Genomic DNA, 12274 nt, shown 5'->3' on the forward strand with positions numbered 1-12274 from the left:
GTATTTATTTGACTTTGGAAAACAGAAAAATGTGCAGGGTTGGGATAAAATAAAGCAGTATTTTTGCTCATGCACAGGGTAATTTGATCTGAAAGTCACTGAGTGACAAAACCACAAAATAACTCAATTCTGTTTCCACATTGTAGAGCTGAAATAGTTTTTGTCTCTGTCTTCAGGCTACCAATTTCTGCATCTTTTTCTCTATAGCTGAACTTTTCTTTTGTTTTGCTTTCAGTTTTGGGCTGCCCGCCCTTTGCTTCTTAATGGATATTTGTTCTTGTTTTTGCTTTTGCAATTTTGCACTTAAGCAAATTTGGCATTCAAGCTGCCAAAACAAGATACTTTGTTCTCTGCTATTTCAATTATTGAAAAACATTCTTATCCTTCACTGTAGCAGCTATATAGGGAGTCATAGAGATCAAAGCAATCCTTACTGGTACAAGGCAGGATGATTGGCGTATCATTTCTCAACATATCATAAGAAGAGACTTACCAGAGCAGACCAAAAGGCCATCACCTAACACACTGTTTCTCACACAGTCCAACTAACTACATGCCTCTAGGAAAAGCATGACTGGTAGCCCTTCCAGATAATCAACTCTGCATGGAATTTGGTATGCAATGACTGATGATGATGATGATGATGATTGGGCCTCTGAACGTGGAGCTTCAGCTTCCAGTCTATATCAGCAGTCTCAAACTGGAGACCGCTGTGTGCTACAAATGGCCTCCCCAGCACAATTGGAGCTTATCGTTCCATTGGGGACGCTGCCATTTGTCACCAGCAATCTCCACCCATGTTCAATCCACCTTGCTGCATCTACCAGGAAATTATGGTGCAGAGCCTGCTGGGGCAGCAGGACATGGAAACGGCAGGGTAGAGTGAACATGGGGGGGGGGAGAGATCAGCAGCAACAGTGGCAGCCTCCTCCATGGAACGGTAAGCATGTGGGGGAGGGGAAAGGCAGAGTGCCAGATCTGTCCCGCAGGCTGTGGTTTGGAGCACCTTTGCCTATATAACCTAAACCAGTGGTTTTCAGCTTTTTTGGTATCCAGAGCCCTTTGCACTCCTAAAAGGAGTTTTGGGGTTCCCCAGAGAGATGGTGCAACCCAGGCAGGGGGCAGAAGGCAGCCACTTATGGTGTGTTCATGGAGCCCCTGAAGGGGGTCTCAAGTCCCAGGGCTCCTAGGAGCACACTTTGAGAAACACTGATCTAGACAAAATGAGAATGAACCAGGTGACACCACACTACGTTCTGGAACTTATATTTCAGATGACTCAAATGAAGTCGAGGAGGGTAATGCATGACTCAAATCAAGTCCAACTTGGTAACGCATGCAGCAACTGTTACCCTGCAGATGCCCGATCTCAACTGAACTCAGAAGCTAAGCAGGGTCAGGCCTGGTTAGTACTTGGATGGGAGACCGCCTGGGAATACCAGGTGCTGTAGGCTTATACCATGATCTCGGAAGCTAAGCAGGGTCAGGCCTGGTTAGTACTTGGATGGGAGACCGCCTGGGAATACCGGGTGCTGTAGGCTTATACCATAGTCTTTTGAGACTGAAGGTTGCCAACCATGAGAAAATTTAAACCATGTACATTAGCCAGCCTGCATGATGCACTGGTTACTGCTGCTTCTCCCGCCAGTACGGAGGCCCAGCAGTGACTGGCGCTGGCCTCCCTGCCAGCGCCTTCCCCCTCTTGGCCACCACAATGTGCCTCACGGCATGTTTGTGAAGCTCTTGCCCAGGCAGCATGTTAGCAAGCAGCGCTGCCCATTTGGAGAATCGGGCTGCCCCTTGTTGTATGGAAGTTTGTTCAGTTCTCTTGAAAATCCTCAGATGACTCCTCTTGGGCAGAACTTTGAAATTCATTATGAATTTCTTTTCTTTTTTTTTCTAATTTCAGGGCTAAACCCAATCAGCATCCAAATTGCATGACTATAGGCCAGAACAAAAAGGAGAGGGCTATTGTTATCATACACTTGCAAAGCAGACACCAGAAGCACAGGCTTCTTCTGCCTCATTACTCTTTTTGAACTTGCGAAATTACATGTATAAGCCATAAACTCCTCCGTATCATTCATAAACATAATAAAAAAATGTTATATCACATAACTTTGACTTGTCAATAATTCTAGTCTTAGCCTCAGGGGTTGAAAAGAAAATTATTCCTGTTCCACATTTTAATTATGCCATAAACTTTGGGAAATAACTATTGATTTCCACATCTGGCATAAAAAGATTGCTTTCTTTTTGTCATATAAAGTCAAAGTCTAAAATATGAGTGGATCTTGAAGTGCATGTTGTGGAAAAAAAAATCAGATTATTTTCGCTTCAAAAACAAGCAAGAAAGAAATGTAACAAGGATAAATCAGAATCGGAAATAAATCAAATAGCAGGAAAATAAGTATAAATGATATACAAATCCGTTACAGTTAAAACATTTTTAATTGAACTCTGTGTAGTAATAAACTGAGCATTTAAAGCTTTTCCCAAGAGGAAGTTCTCTCAACCTTCTTTTAAAACTCAAATCTGATTAAGCATCTGCAGCTGTCATTGGAATGCTAATGTTAAATTGTGGAGCAAAGTCACCGCTGAGAAGGCCAAGTCTCACCAGGCAAAACTGAACTTGTGACATGTGACACACACACACACCCCAATACCCCCAGACCCTTTTTGCCCCGTATTCATTCTCCCATATGCACAACAAACCCCTGCCCTTCTCCCCCATCAAAGAGATTTTTCTGTTCTCAGCAGGACATCCTAAGCAAGGCCCTAAGTGATGCTCGTAGGGGACATGCAGGATTATATTGGAGATGGTGGTCCTTGAGGTACCTTGGTCCTATGTCATATAAGGCTTTAAAGGTCATCACCAACACCTTGAATTGGGTTCAGAATGGAGTCACTGTAGCTTCCAGAGCATCTGAAGATCGAAGGCTTTAAACCAAATGTTTTGCCACATATAGCTCTTCATTGTAGGATGTGACCAGCTCTAAAATTAGAGCTACTCCTATATTTTGCTACTTGCCATATTCTGCATGCCCACATGGGAAGACATGTTTTATTGGGAGGAAAATATGCAGTTAATTGTCCCTATAGTTACAACGCAGTGAAATTAAGTGGTCAGTTAGCTGCCAAGAATTCCAGCTCTCAAAGACAAGCACGAGGAAGCCAGTTTTGATCTGTCCTTTCTGGGAAAGCAAACGTGTTGCGCAAAAACCCCCAACAGTCTTACTACAGTGTAAAACCATGTTTGTTTTCATGTCACTGCACTACTTCCAAGGGTGAAGGCAGTATTGAGAGAGCGTTGCCAGGAGTCCCAGTTGTCTGCCTGGATGCCCACCTGGTTCAGCCATGGTTAACCAGGCTGGTGTAGTGATTTGGGAGGTGGACTTAGACCTGGAAGATCCAGGTTCAAATCCCCCCTCAGCCAAAAAGCTTCCTGGGTGACCTTGGGCCAGTCACTTTCTCTCAGCCTCACTTACCTCGCAGGGTTGTTGTGAGGACAAAAGGAGGGGAGCCCTGAGCTCTGTGGAGGAAGGGCGGTATAAAAATGTGGGAAAATAAATAAATAAATAAATATCTGGAAGTGACTATCTGGAGTGTCATTGGTTCATGAGCTTCAATACAGAAGTCAAGAAGGATGAGGTTTGTGTCCTTAGCTCAGTGACTGTGGACTAGGAACCTGCAAGACCAGAGTCAACAGTGGTGTTCTGAAAAGCAGAGCATTATAGGGCAGGACAAGATTGGCCATAATTGACAACTTTTCCCCATCTCCTGGAATCAGGGAACAAGAGGCCTCAGGCCAGCTCACGTCTCCTGGGGACCATCACGGGACTAATGGAAGAGGGCTTCCTTCAAGAGAGAAAATGTGGAAGGGGCCTAATCCTCACCCTTTTTGTGTTGCCTTCCCTCCAGCCATAGCCTACCCAGCTGCTGGGAGAAAAAGAGAAGAAGGCAGGACTCAGGAAGAAAATAACAAAAGACACCGTATACAGAATTTTGCGCCCAATACAAAGGCTACTCTTACGTACAGCACACGTTCCATCGCTTTGTGATCTTGTCAAGTGCACATGGAGATCTATGATGTAACATACTCATTTCTTCGTACCCACTCTTCATACAGCCTTACACCAGGTAGCTGCTTCTCTTGGGAAATTGGGGCATAGAGCAGAAGGAACTGCCCGGTGTGAGGCTGTGTGAAGAGGAGGTGCGAAGAAAGGAGGCTGTGGCACAGAATGGAAAGCCTTCACCACTACCACACGCAGACAGATATCCCTGGCATGCAGCGGGCCACGGTTTGGAAACCGCTGATAGAGATCAGCAGGGCAAAACATTTACATTTAAGGCAAGAGTTGAGGACTTGCTACAGATGTGGCATCCTTGCCACAGGATGTGGTGATGGCGTCTGGCCTGGATGCCTTTAAAAGGGGATTGGGCAAGTTTCTGGAATAAAAATCCATTACGGGTTACAAGCCATGATGTGCATGTACAACCTCCTGATTTTAGAAATGGGCTATGTAAGAATGCCAGATGCAAGGGAGGGCACCAGGATGAGGTCCCTTGTTATCTGGTGTGTTCCCTGGGGCATTTGGTGGGCCGCTGTGAGATACAGGAAGCTGGACTAGATGGGTCTATGGCCTGATCCAGTGGGGCTGTTCTTATGTTCTTATGACTCCCATCAGCTTCTTGGTGTACGCTATTGTCTCTTCCATCCTTGACTAGACTCTGTTTTAAAACCTGGGCAAACCACAGAATACTGGAAATGTATGTAAAATGGTGGGATTGGATATCACATCTGCTTTAGGTGGAGCAGTACTCTAGTCCAGGGTGTGGTGGATTTGTGGTTTCTCAGGGGCAGTTGGTTGGCCACCGTAGGAATCAGAATGATGGGTGTTTGCTGCGATCCAGCAGGGATCTTCTTATGGACAAGGCCAAAGATATCTACTTGGTTTGAGTGTGTTTTGTGGATTTTAAAATGCATTTTCTTAACTATTGTTATTGAGCCATTTTGAGACATTTTTGAACGGAAAAGCAGTGATTACAAAAATGTCGGTGATAACACTTCAGTAACATCAGAATGATCATAGAGAGTCTGGATGAGAGTGATAGTGTCGTCTGAACTGGCTCAGCATAGGGTAATGACAATCAATAACAGGCGTCTTTATAGGCTGTTATAAATTGCTCATCTATGGGTGTGCTGTTATAGGTTTATTTATGCCTTGGTGGATGGGATTTGTGATACACCCTAATGGTGAGTGCAATAGATGATATTTACACTAGTCCATCAAAAGTGCCAACCAAAGAGAGCTTTTCCTGAGCAGCTCATAACACCATCTGCCAACGTAAGTCCCTCTTCCTTTGTGCCAGGTCAGGCTTGATGTATGAATCCTGGCATTCGGCATTCTTTTCCACTTCTTAAATCCTGAGCAAATGAGAAGGCAGGGGAATCCTCACAAGACGACGAGGTTGCCAACAAGTGGGCTGCATTCCAGGAGGTACATAATGAACCAATCAGGAACATGCTGGGTGACCAAATATGCCATCCAGGAGTCGTCAGTCAGTTTGGATGAGGTTCCATGTTGAACAACGTTCCTGAAATTCCTCCTCAGGAAGGCAAATGTCAGGCCAAGAAAAACCAGGCATCAGAGAAAGTTGAATTAATCCCGGTGACACCTCATGACACCTCTTTCGTTTCACCTCATGAAAGAGAGAATAAAATGAAAAAAACAAGAGCCTGGCTAATTTTCTGCATAAATTTACAGGATTCAAGAGTGGGATGTTACACACAATCTCACCCCCCCAACACACACACACACACACACACACACACACACACACACACACACACACATATACTGGACAATATACTGTTTATTTCGTTGCAGAATTTACATAAAAATGTGATCCTTTTAAATGAGACTTGGGGCACAAGCCTAACTAGGTCTACTCAGAAGTAAGTCCTATTTTGTTCAATGGGGCTTACTCTCAGGAAAGTGTGGTTAGGATTGCAGCCTAAGAGCCCAACTCTGAGCTCTAACCGCTGGCTGTGAATGTCGCAGACGTGCCGTAGAGCGTGTTCGTGGCCCTTAGCACCAGCCAGCTGTGCGCTAGCACTGGTGGGAGGCCAGTGCTTTATGGCTCAGTGGTTGCGCGGACCACTGAGCGGTGGAGAGGTAGGTGGGGGCGTGGGGAGTAGCAGGGAGGAGGTGTCCCAGGGCAGGGGGAGATGGGGAGGGGTGGGCAGGGGGTGCGCTGGGGGAGGGAGTGGGATAGGACCAGTGGGGTGAAGTTGCCAGCCCGACATGGAGGCTCTTGATTCTACGCCGACCCTTTGGTTCAGTGTAGAATTGAGTAGCCCCATTGTGGGGCTACTTGCCTTAGCCAGGGGAAGGGGATGAAAGTCCCCTTCTCCCAAGGAGCCGCCAGCACTGCCTGGTTAGCGGGCAGAATGTAGCAGCAACCATTTTGGCGCCATTGCAGCCCTTGGCACCAGGCAGCTCAGGATGGGGCTGTAAAGCTATGATCCTATCCACACTATCCTGGGAGTTAGCCCCATTGACTTTAATGGAACTTATGTCTGAGTAGACATGCATAGGGTTGAACTCTAACCGCCCAGTCCTATCCCTCACCAGTCCATAGCATGCAGCCGTAAAGCACATACTACATGCTATTGGGGAGGGAGGGGGCAACCAGATGGCCAGTGAGATGCAAGTAAAAAACCTTTATTCTTACCTCCTGGTAGGCCAAATGGCTACCTACCAGATTTTTTGCTGGCCTAAGTCCAAGAAGAAGAAGGGGGCATGTCTGGCTGCAAAACAATAATAGCAACCCGGCACATACTGCCACCACCAGGATCCATCCCCTCTATCACCCGAACCATGCCCTCCCATTTCTGCTCCATGCCTCCCCCGCACTGCCTACGACTCACCCCTGCCTACCACCTTACCTACTCTGGTGCAGACAGTGTCCATCAGTGGTGAGTGCGCAGAGCTGCTGGCTGCTTGCTCTGGCAGTTCCAATGCACTTAACAGTGGTGTGCCATTTATAGAAGTGTTGTGGCAATTATGATGGTGGAACATGAGCTCTGCTATCATAAACAGCTGATAGAACTGGGCTGTGCGAATGTACTTTGGACATGTATTTATAATGCAGAAAGTCTGTTACCCTGCACATGCCTGATCTTGTCTGATCTCGGAAGCTAAGCAGGGTCAGGCCTGGTTAGTACTTGGATGGAAGAGCGCTTGGGAATACCGGGTGCTGTAGGCTTATACCATAGTCTTTCGAGACTGAAGGTTGCCAACCAACCTGACTTATTCGGTAGTCATGACTTTGCCAATGCTTTATGTAAGTGCACACTCAGGCAGCTTTTCAGTTGCGAACCACATTCAGTAGTAGCATCAATGAATGCTTTGAACATTGTTGTGTGCATGCAATTAAAAAATTGGCAGATCTTGTGCAGTAAGCTAAGCTTGCATCTTAAAACTGCTCAGACAGTATCATCAAAGTTGAAGTGTCAATAACTACATCATGTATCAAATAAATATATTGGCAGCCGAGTTCTATCCAGGATTTTTGACAGCAGAAGAGTCTTCTGCTGGTGATAGCATGTGCAGTGCTATAGCATGTGCAGTGCTTCCATAATGACATGCTCACTGGCAATGTACTGGTGTCAGTGTACAATATTTGCAGGTGGAGAGTAGCACCAGATACGAGAAATTTCAGATACTCACCTGAAATTGGCTTGTGACCCACCTAGTGAGAAACACTGTGGCATACAAATGGGCAGTGGCTTAGCTAGAAGGAATGCAAAGCACTAAGTTTTGCAGGGAGCCTCACTGCAGCATGCAAGGGGCTCCTCTTCTTTGGAGTCATTCTAGGTGGGGGAAATAAAATGGAGGCTTTTGCCTGTTTTGCTCCCCCCTGGAATAGCTCCGAAGAGGATTCCGTGCACACTGCAATGAGGCTTCCTGCAAAACTTAGTGCTTTGCACCCCCTTTTAAGAAACTATGGCTGCAATCCTAACCACACTTTCCTGAGAGTAAGCCCCATTGAGCAAAATAGGACTCTCTTCTATTTCTATTACTACATAGACCTGGTTAGGCTTGTGCTCTCAGCCACTTAAAACAGGTATTTGGAAAGCAATGGACCTTCATTTTTAGATTTTCCACCTTTACGATTAGAGAAAAGAGTGCTTGAGCTTAAAAATACAACTCTGTCTGGGAGCATTGTGTTGTGATGATCACCAATCTTAGAAGACCATTTCTTTATCCCAAAGTCCACAGGGATAAAACAAAATTGAAATCTATCTCAGCCTAAAATCCAGCATTTCATTGAACCCGTCTTGTCATTTTATTCTCATGTTTAAAAACCAAGAATTTTAGAACAGATTTGTTACTACTTCTGCTTTGTCTGGCATGTGCATTTTCCCACTATTGAAAATGCAGTGTGCAGCTCTGTGACATGGTCTGTTGAAAGTTAACCATTTGAAGGTCCAGAGATTTCCATAAGGAAGAGAGTTAAGCACATGGAATCAATGGGAATACTTAAACTTTGACTGCTGCCACTATGGGCTGCAACATACAGCAATTGGGACAGTGAGGCGGGAGGAAATCTCCTAATTCTTCATTAAATAAAAGTAGGCTAATAATCTAATATATAATGCCATAAAATGGCATTCCATAAAGCACAGTAATGGCTTTTATTTGGAAAATGCTCCCAGTATCCTAAGTTAAAAGACATAAATGTGACTTCCTTTTCAAATGAAAGAGCTCACGACTTCTGTTTATGATAACAGCTGGAGCAGCCGTTTTATTTTTGTCATTCCCACCCTCTTTATGGCCCCAGGTAATGAAGCACTCCATTTATGTGGTTGCATCACTAGTTTTGCATCTCTCACAAGCTACTCAGTTTTTATTTGGAGGAAAAAAGAAAAGATTTTCATTGTTACTCATCTATACACTGGGATATTCTGGACGAAACACTTATCTGTTGATTCTGCCAGATCCTGCAGTGAAATATATGTATTTTTCAAAATTCTTGAAATTTGATAATGGTCTTTGAAAGGCACTTTCAGATAGGAAACAATGAAATCAAGTTGTTGTGATCTGAGAAATATTCCAGGAGGCCAGAACGTTTTCCAGAATAATTTGAAGACATTACCCTCCAATATTTTGAAGATGAAAACAACAACAACAACAACAACAACAACAGTATTTATATACCGCTTTTCAACAAAAAGTTCACAAAGTGGTTTACAGAGAAAATCAATCAAATATCTAATGGCATCCTTTTTCTCATATGGAAATTCATTGTCCAGAGTTTCTCCCCTTTACTCATAGCTTACTCCCTTTTACTCAGTCCCCATCTCCTGTATACTATCTTGTTGTACACTTCAGTACTCTGGCCTCCACCGATTTAAAAGACAAGCAGGCGTTTGTTGGTTGGACTGAAGATGTATTTGAAGGACATTGTCGTACAATAGATTATCAATAATTTACAGCAGGAGTGCCCAAACCCTGGCCCAGGGGCCACTTGCGGCCCTTGGGGGCTCCCAATCAGGCCCTCGGGGAGCCCTCAGTCTCCAATGAGCCTCTAGCCCTCCAGAGACTTGCTAGAGCCCATGCTGACCCGATGCAACTGCTCTCAGCATGAAGACGACTGTTCAACTTCTCACCTGAGCTGTGGGACAAGGGCTCCCTCCACTACTTGCTGTTTCACATCTATGATGCAGCAGTGGCAGAGAAGGAAAGCTTTGTGCAAGGCCTTTTATAGGCCTTGAGCTACTGCAAGACCTTCATTCATTCATAGAAGTTCCATCTCTAATAAATGCATTTATGTAAAGTTATTCAAATTTTAAATGTAAGTTAATTCTTTTTTTCCCTGGCCCCCAACACAGCGTCAGAGAGATGATGTGGCCCTCCTGCCAAAATGTTTGGACTTCCCTGATTTACAGCATACCTCTGCAGCTGTAGTGAAATGGCTGGCTGGGCATTGCGTGGTGTGTTAGTGTTCATGTGCATGAATTTACAGGCAGGGGTGTAGCGAGAGGGTGTGCAAAGCACTAAGTTTTGCAGGTGCCAGAATGTACTGTAACAGCAGCTTCTCCCCTTTGGAGCCATTGGTGGTGGGAGCAAAACGGAGGCATATGCCTCCAGATCTGTCTGGACTTGGCCCTCCTTTGCAGAACTGCCTGCAGACCACCCTATGGACAGTCAGAGGGCTGCAGGCTTGCAGTGTGTCAGTAAGAATAAGTAATCATGTAGGACTTACCTTTCGGGTCTGTTGCACATGCAGATCTCCCTCCTTCTAGTAGCCCCATCTGTCCTTGGGCAAACATTCCCATGGACCAACATAAGACAAGCAGCTAGCACCAATTGTTGGAAAAACTGATATTGCGATTACAGAAATTACAGCCACATCAGTGATTGCTGGGCATTGATGTAGTGCTTTAAGTGGAGATGATGTAATGTTGCACATATATTATCTCAGCATCTTTACAACCATGCTGCACACTAGGACACTGTTATTATCCATATATTACTGGATAATAAATGTGGGGGGATGAGGCGGAGAGAATCATGGCTTGCCTATGGCTATCCAATGCATCAATGGCCTTAGTGAGATTGGAACTACTGATTTCCATACAGCACAAACCTGTGAAGGTCTACTCAGAAGTAAGTCCCATTGTATTAGTGGGACTTGCTCTCAGGTAAGTATGTATAGGATTGCAGCCTCAGACACTAGTCTGCACCAGTGCTTGATTATGTAATCGATGCACACCAAACCTTTCGCAAATCTACTAACAGGGCAACCTGCATGGACAAGATTAGATCTATCCGCTCTGCTTCTGTGCGACTACTGTGTGCATGTTCTGTGCAAAGTGGATGGCAACCAGCATATTACAGATTAGTTGTTAGCTAATAAAAGCCAGGTGGTTAGACTTTGGGCTTGTGAGATCTGCTTTTATTTTCACTGGATCTCTCGGGTCCACCAACCAGTCCCAGGCGCAAAACAGTTGCTCAGGGAGGAGTATAACCAGGTGCAAAATGGTGGCTGAACAGGCAGAGCCAATTAGCTACAGCGCTACATGAGCTGAAATAACTTGTGTGCATATAGGTACACAGACTTGATTGCTATAAACCAAGGGTTCTAACACAAAGCTCTCCTTTGCAGTGGAATAGCTAGAGGGAGTGCAAAGCACTAAGTTTTGCAGGGAGCCTCACCATGGTATACAAGTGGCCCTCTCCCTCCCCTTCGGAGCCATTCTGGGCAAAATGGAGGTGAACGCCTGGCTCTGAAGGGGAGGGGCCATTTGTATGCCTTGGTGAGGCTTACTGCAAAATTTAGTGCTTTGCACCCACTCGAGTTATGCCACTGTGACTTTTTGTGACCCAGCCCCTCTTTTGGTAAACACACTTTGCTTTCTACTCTACATAACTTACTTTCTTTACTTTCTTGCTGCCCTGTCCTCTTCTGACCTATTTAGCACTTGCCTCCATCATCACCTATGATTACCTCCCCTCTTTCTTCAAATCTTATTTCTATTCATTGCCTGCCCCCTTGTTTTGCTTCCTCTGAAATCTCCAGTCCCAGGTAAGTGTCACCAACCCTCTCATCTGTCCCAGATCACCTGTGTGACATCTCCTCCCTTTTGGGAGTCAGAAAGCCTTGCTGATCTCCCAGATATCTGCCTTCTATCCATTCACCATAAAAAGTATAGATTATTCCTGAATGACAGGCAGCCCAATCCAATCTGTGGTTTACAGTGGCAGATCTTGTGATCTGCAGCTATAAGTCCAAGTCCAGCATTGTGAAAAGTGAACCACTGTTGTGCACTGTGCACCAGTGCAAATGGCTGGGAGACCTCAGTGCATACTAACAGCTCACTCAGACTGCACCAGAGTGGGTAAGATGGCATGGAGTTCATGGATGGCTCAGGAGAGGCTCAGGGTGGACTGGGCTGAACCAGGGGTGGAAAGGGGAGAATCTCTGTTGCAGAAGCATATGCCATCCAAGGAGATGGCATATGGAAAATGGAAAAGGTGCAAAAGAGAGCGACTAAGATGATTACGGGGCTGGGGCACCTTCCTTATGAGGAAAGGCTACGGCGTTTGGGCCTCTTCAGCCTAGAAAAGAGACGCTTGAGGGGGGACATGATTGAGACATACAAAATTATGCAGGGACTGGACAGAGTGGATAGGGAGATGCTCTTTACACTCTCACATAATACCAGAACCAGGGGACATCCACTAAAATTGAGTGTTGGGCA

At 45.3% G+C, this 12274-nt stretch overlaps 1 pseudogene; it reads left to right on the top strand.

The window, feature by feature from the left end:
• Positions 1 to 1334: 1334 nt before the first annotated feature.
• Positions 1335 to 1454, top strand: LOC136646795 (5S ribosomal RNA; annotated as a pseudogene).
• Positions 1455 to 12274: the final 10820 nt, after the last annotated feature.

This window comes from Tiliqua scincoides, chromosome 3 (assembly GCF_035046505.1).
Source record: "Tiliqua scincoides isolate rTilSci1 chromosome 3, rTilSci1.hap2, whole genome shotgun sequence".
In the NCBI taxonomy this organism is placed as follows: Eukaryota; Metazoa; Chordata; class Lepidosauria; order Squamata; family Scincidae; genus Tiliqua; species Tiliqua scincoides.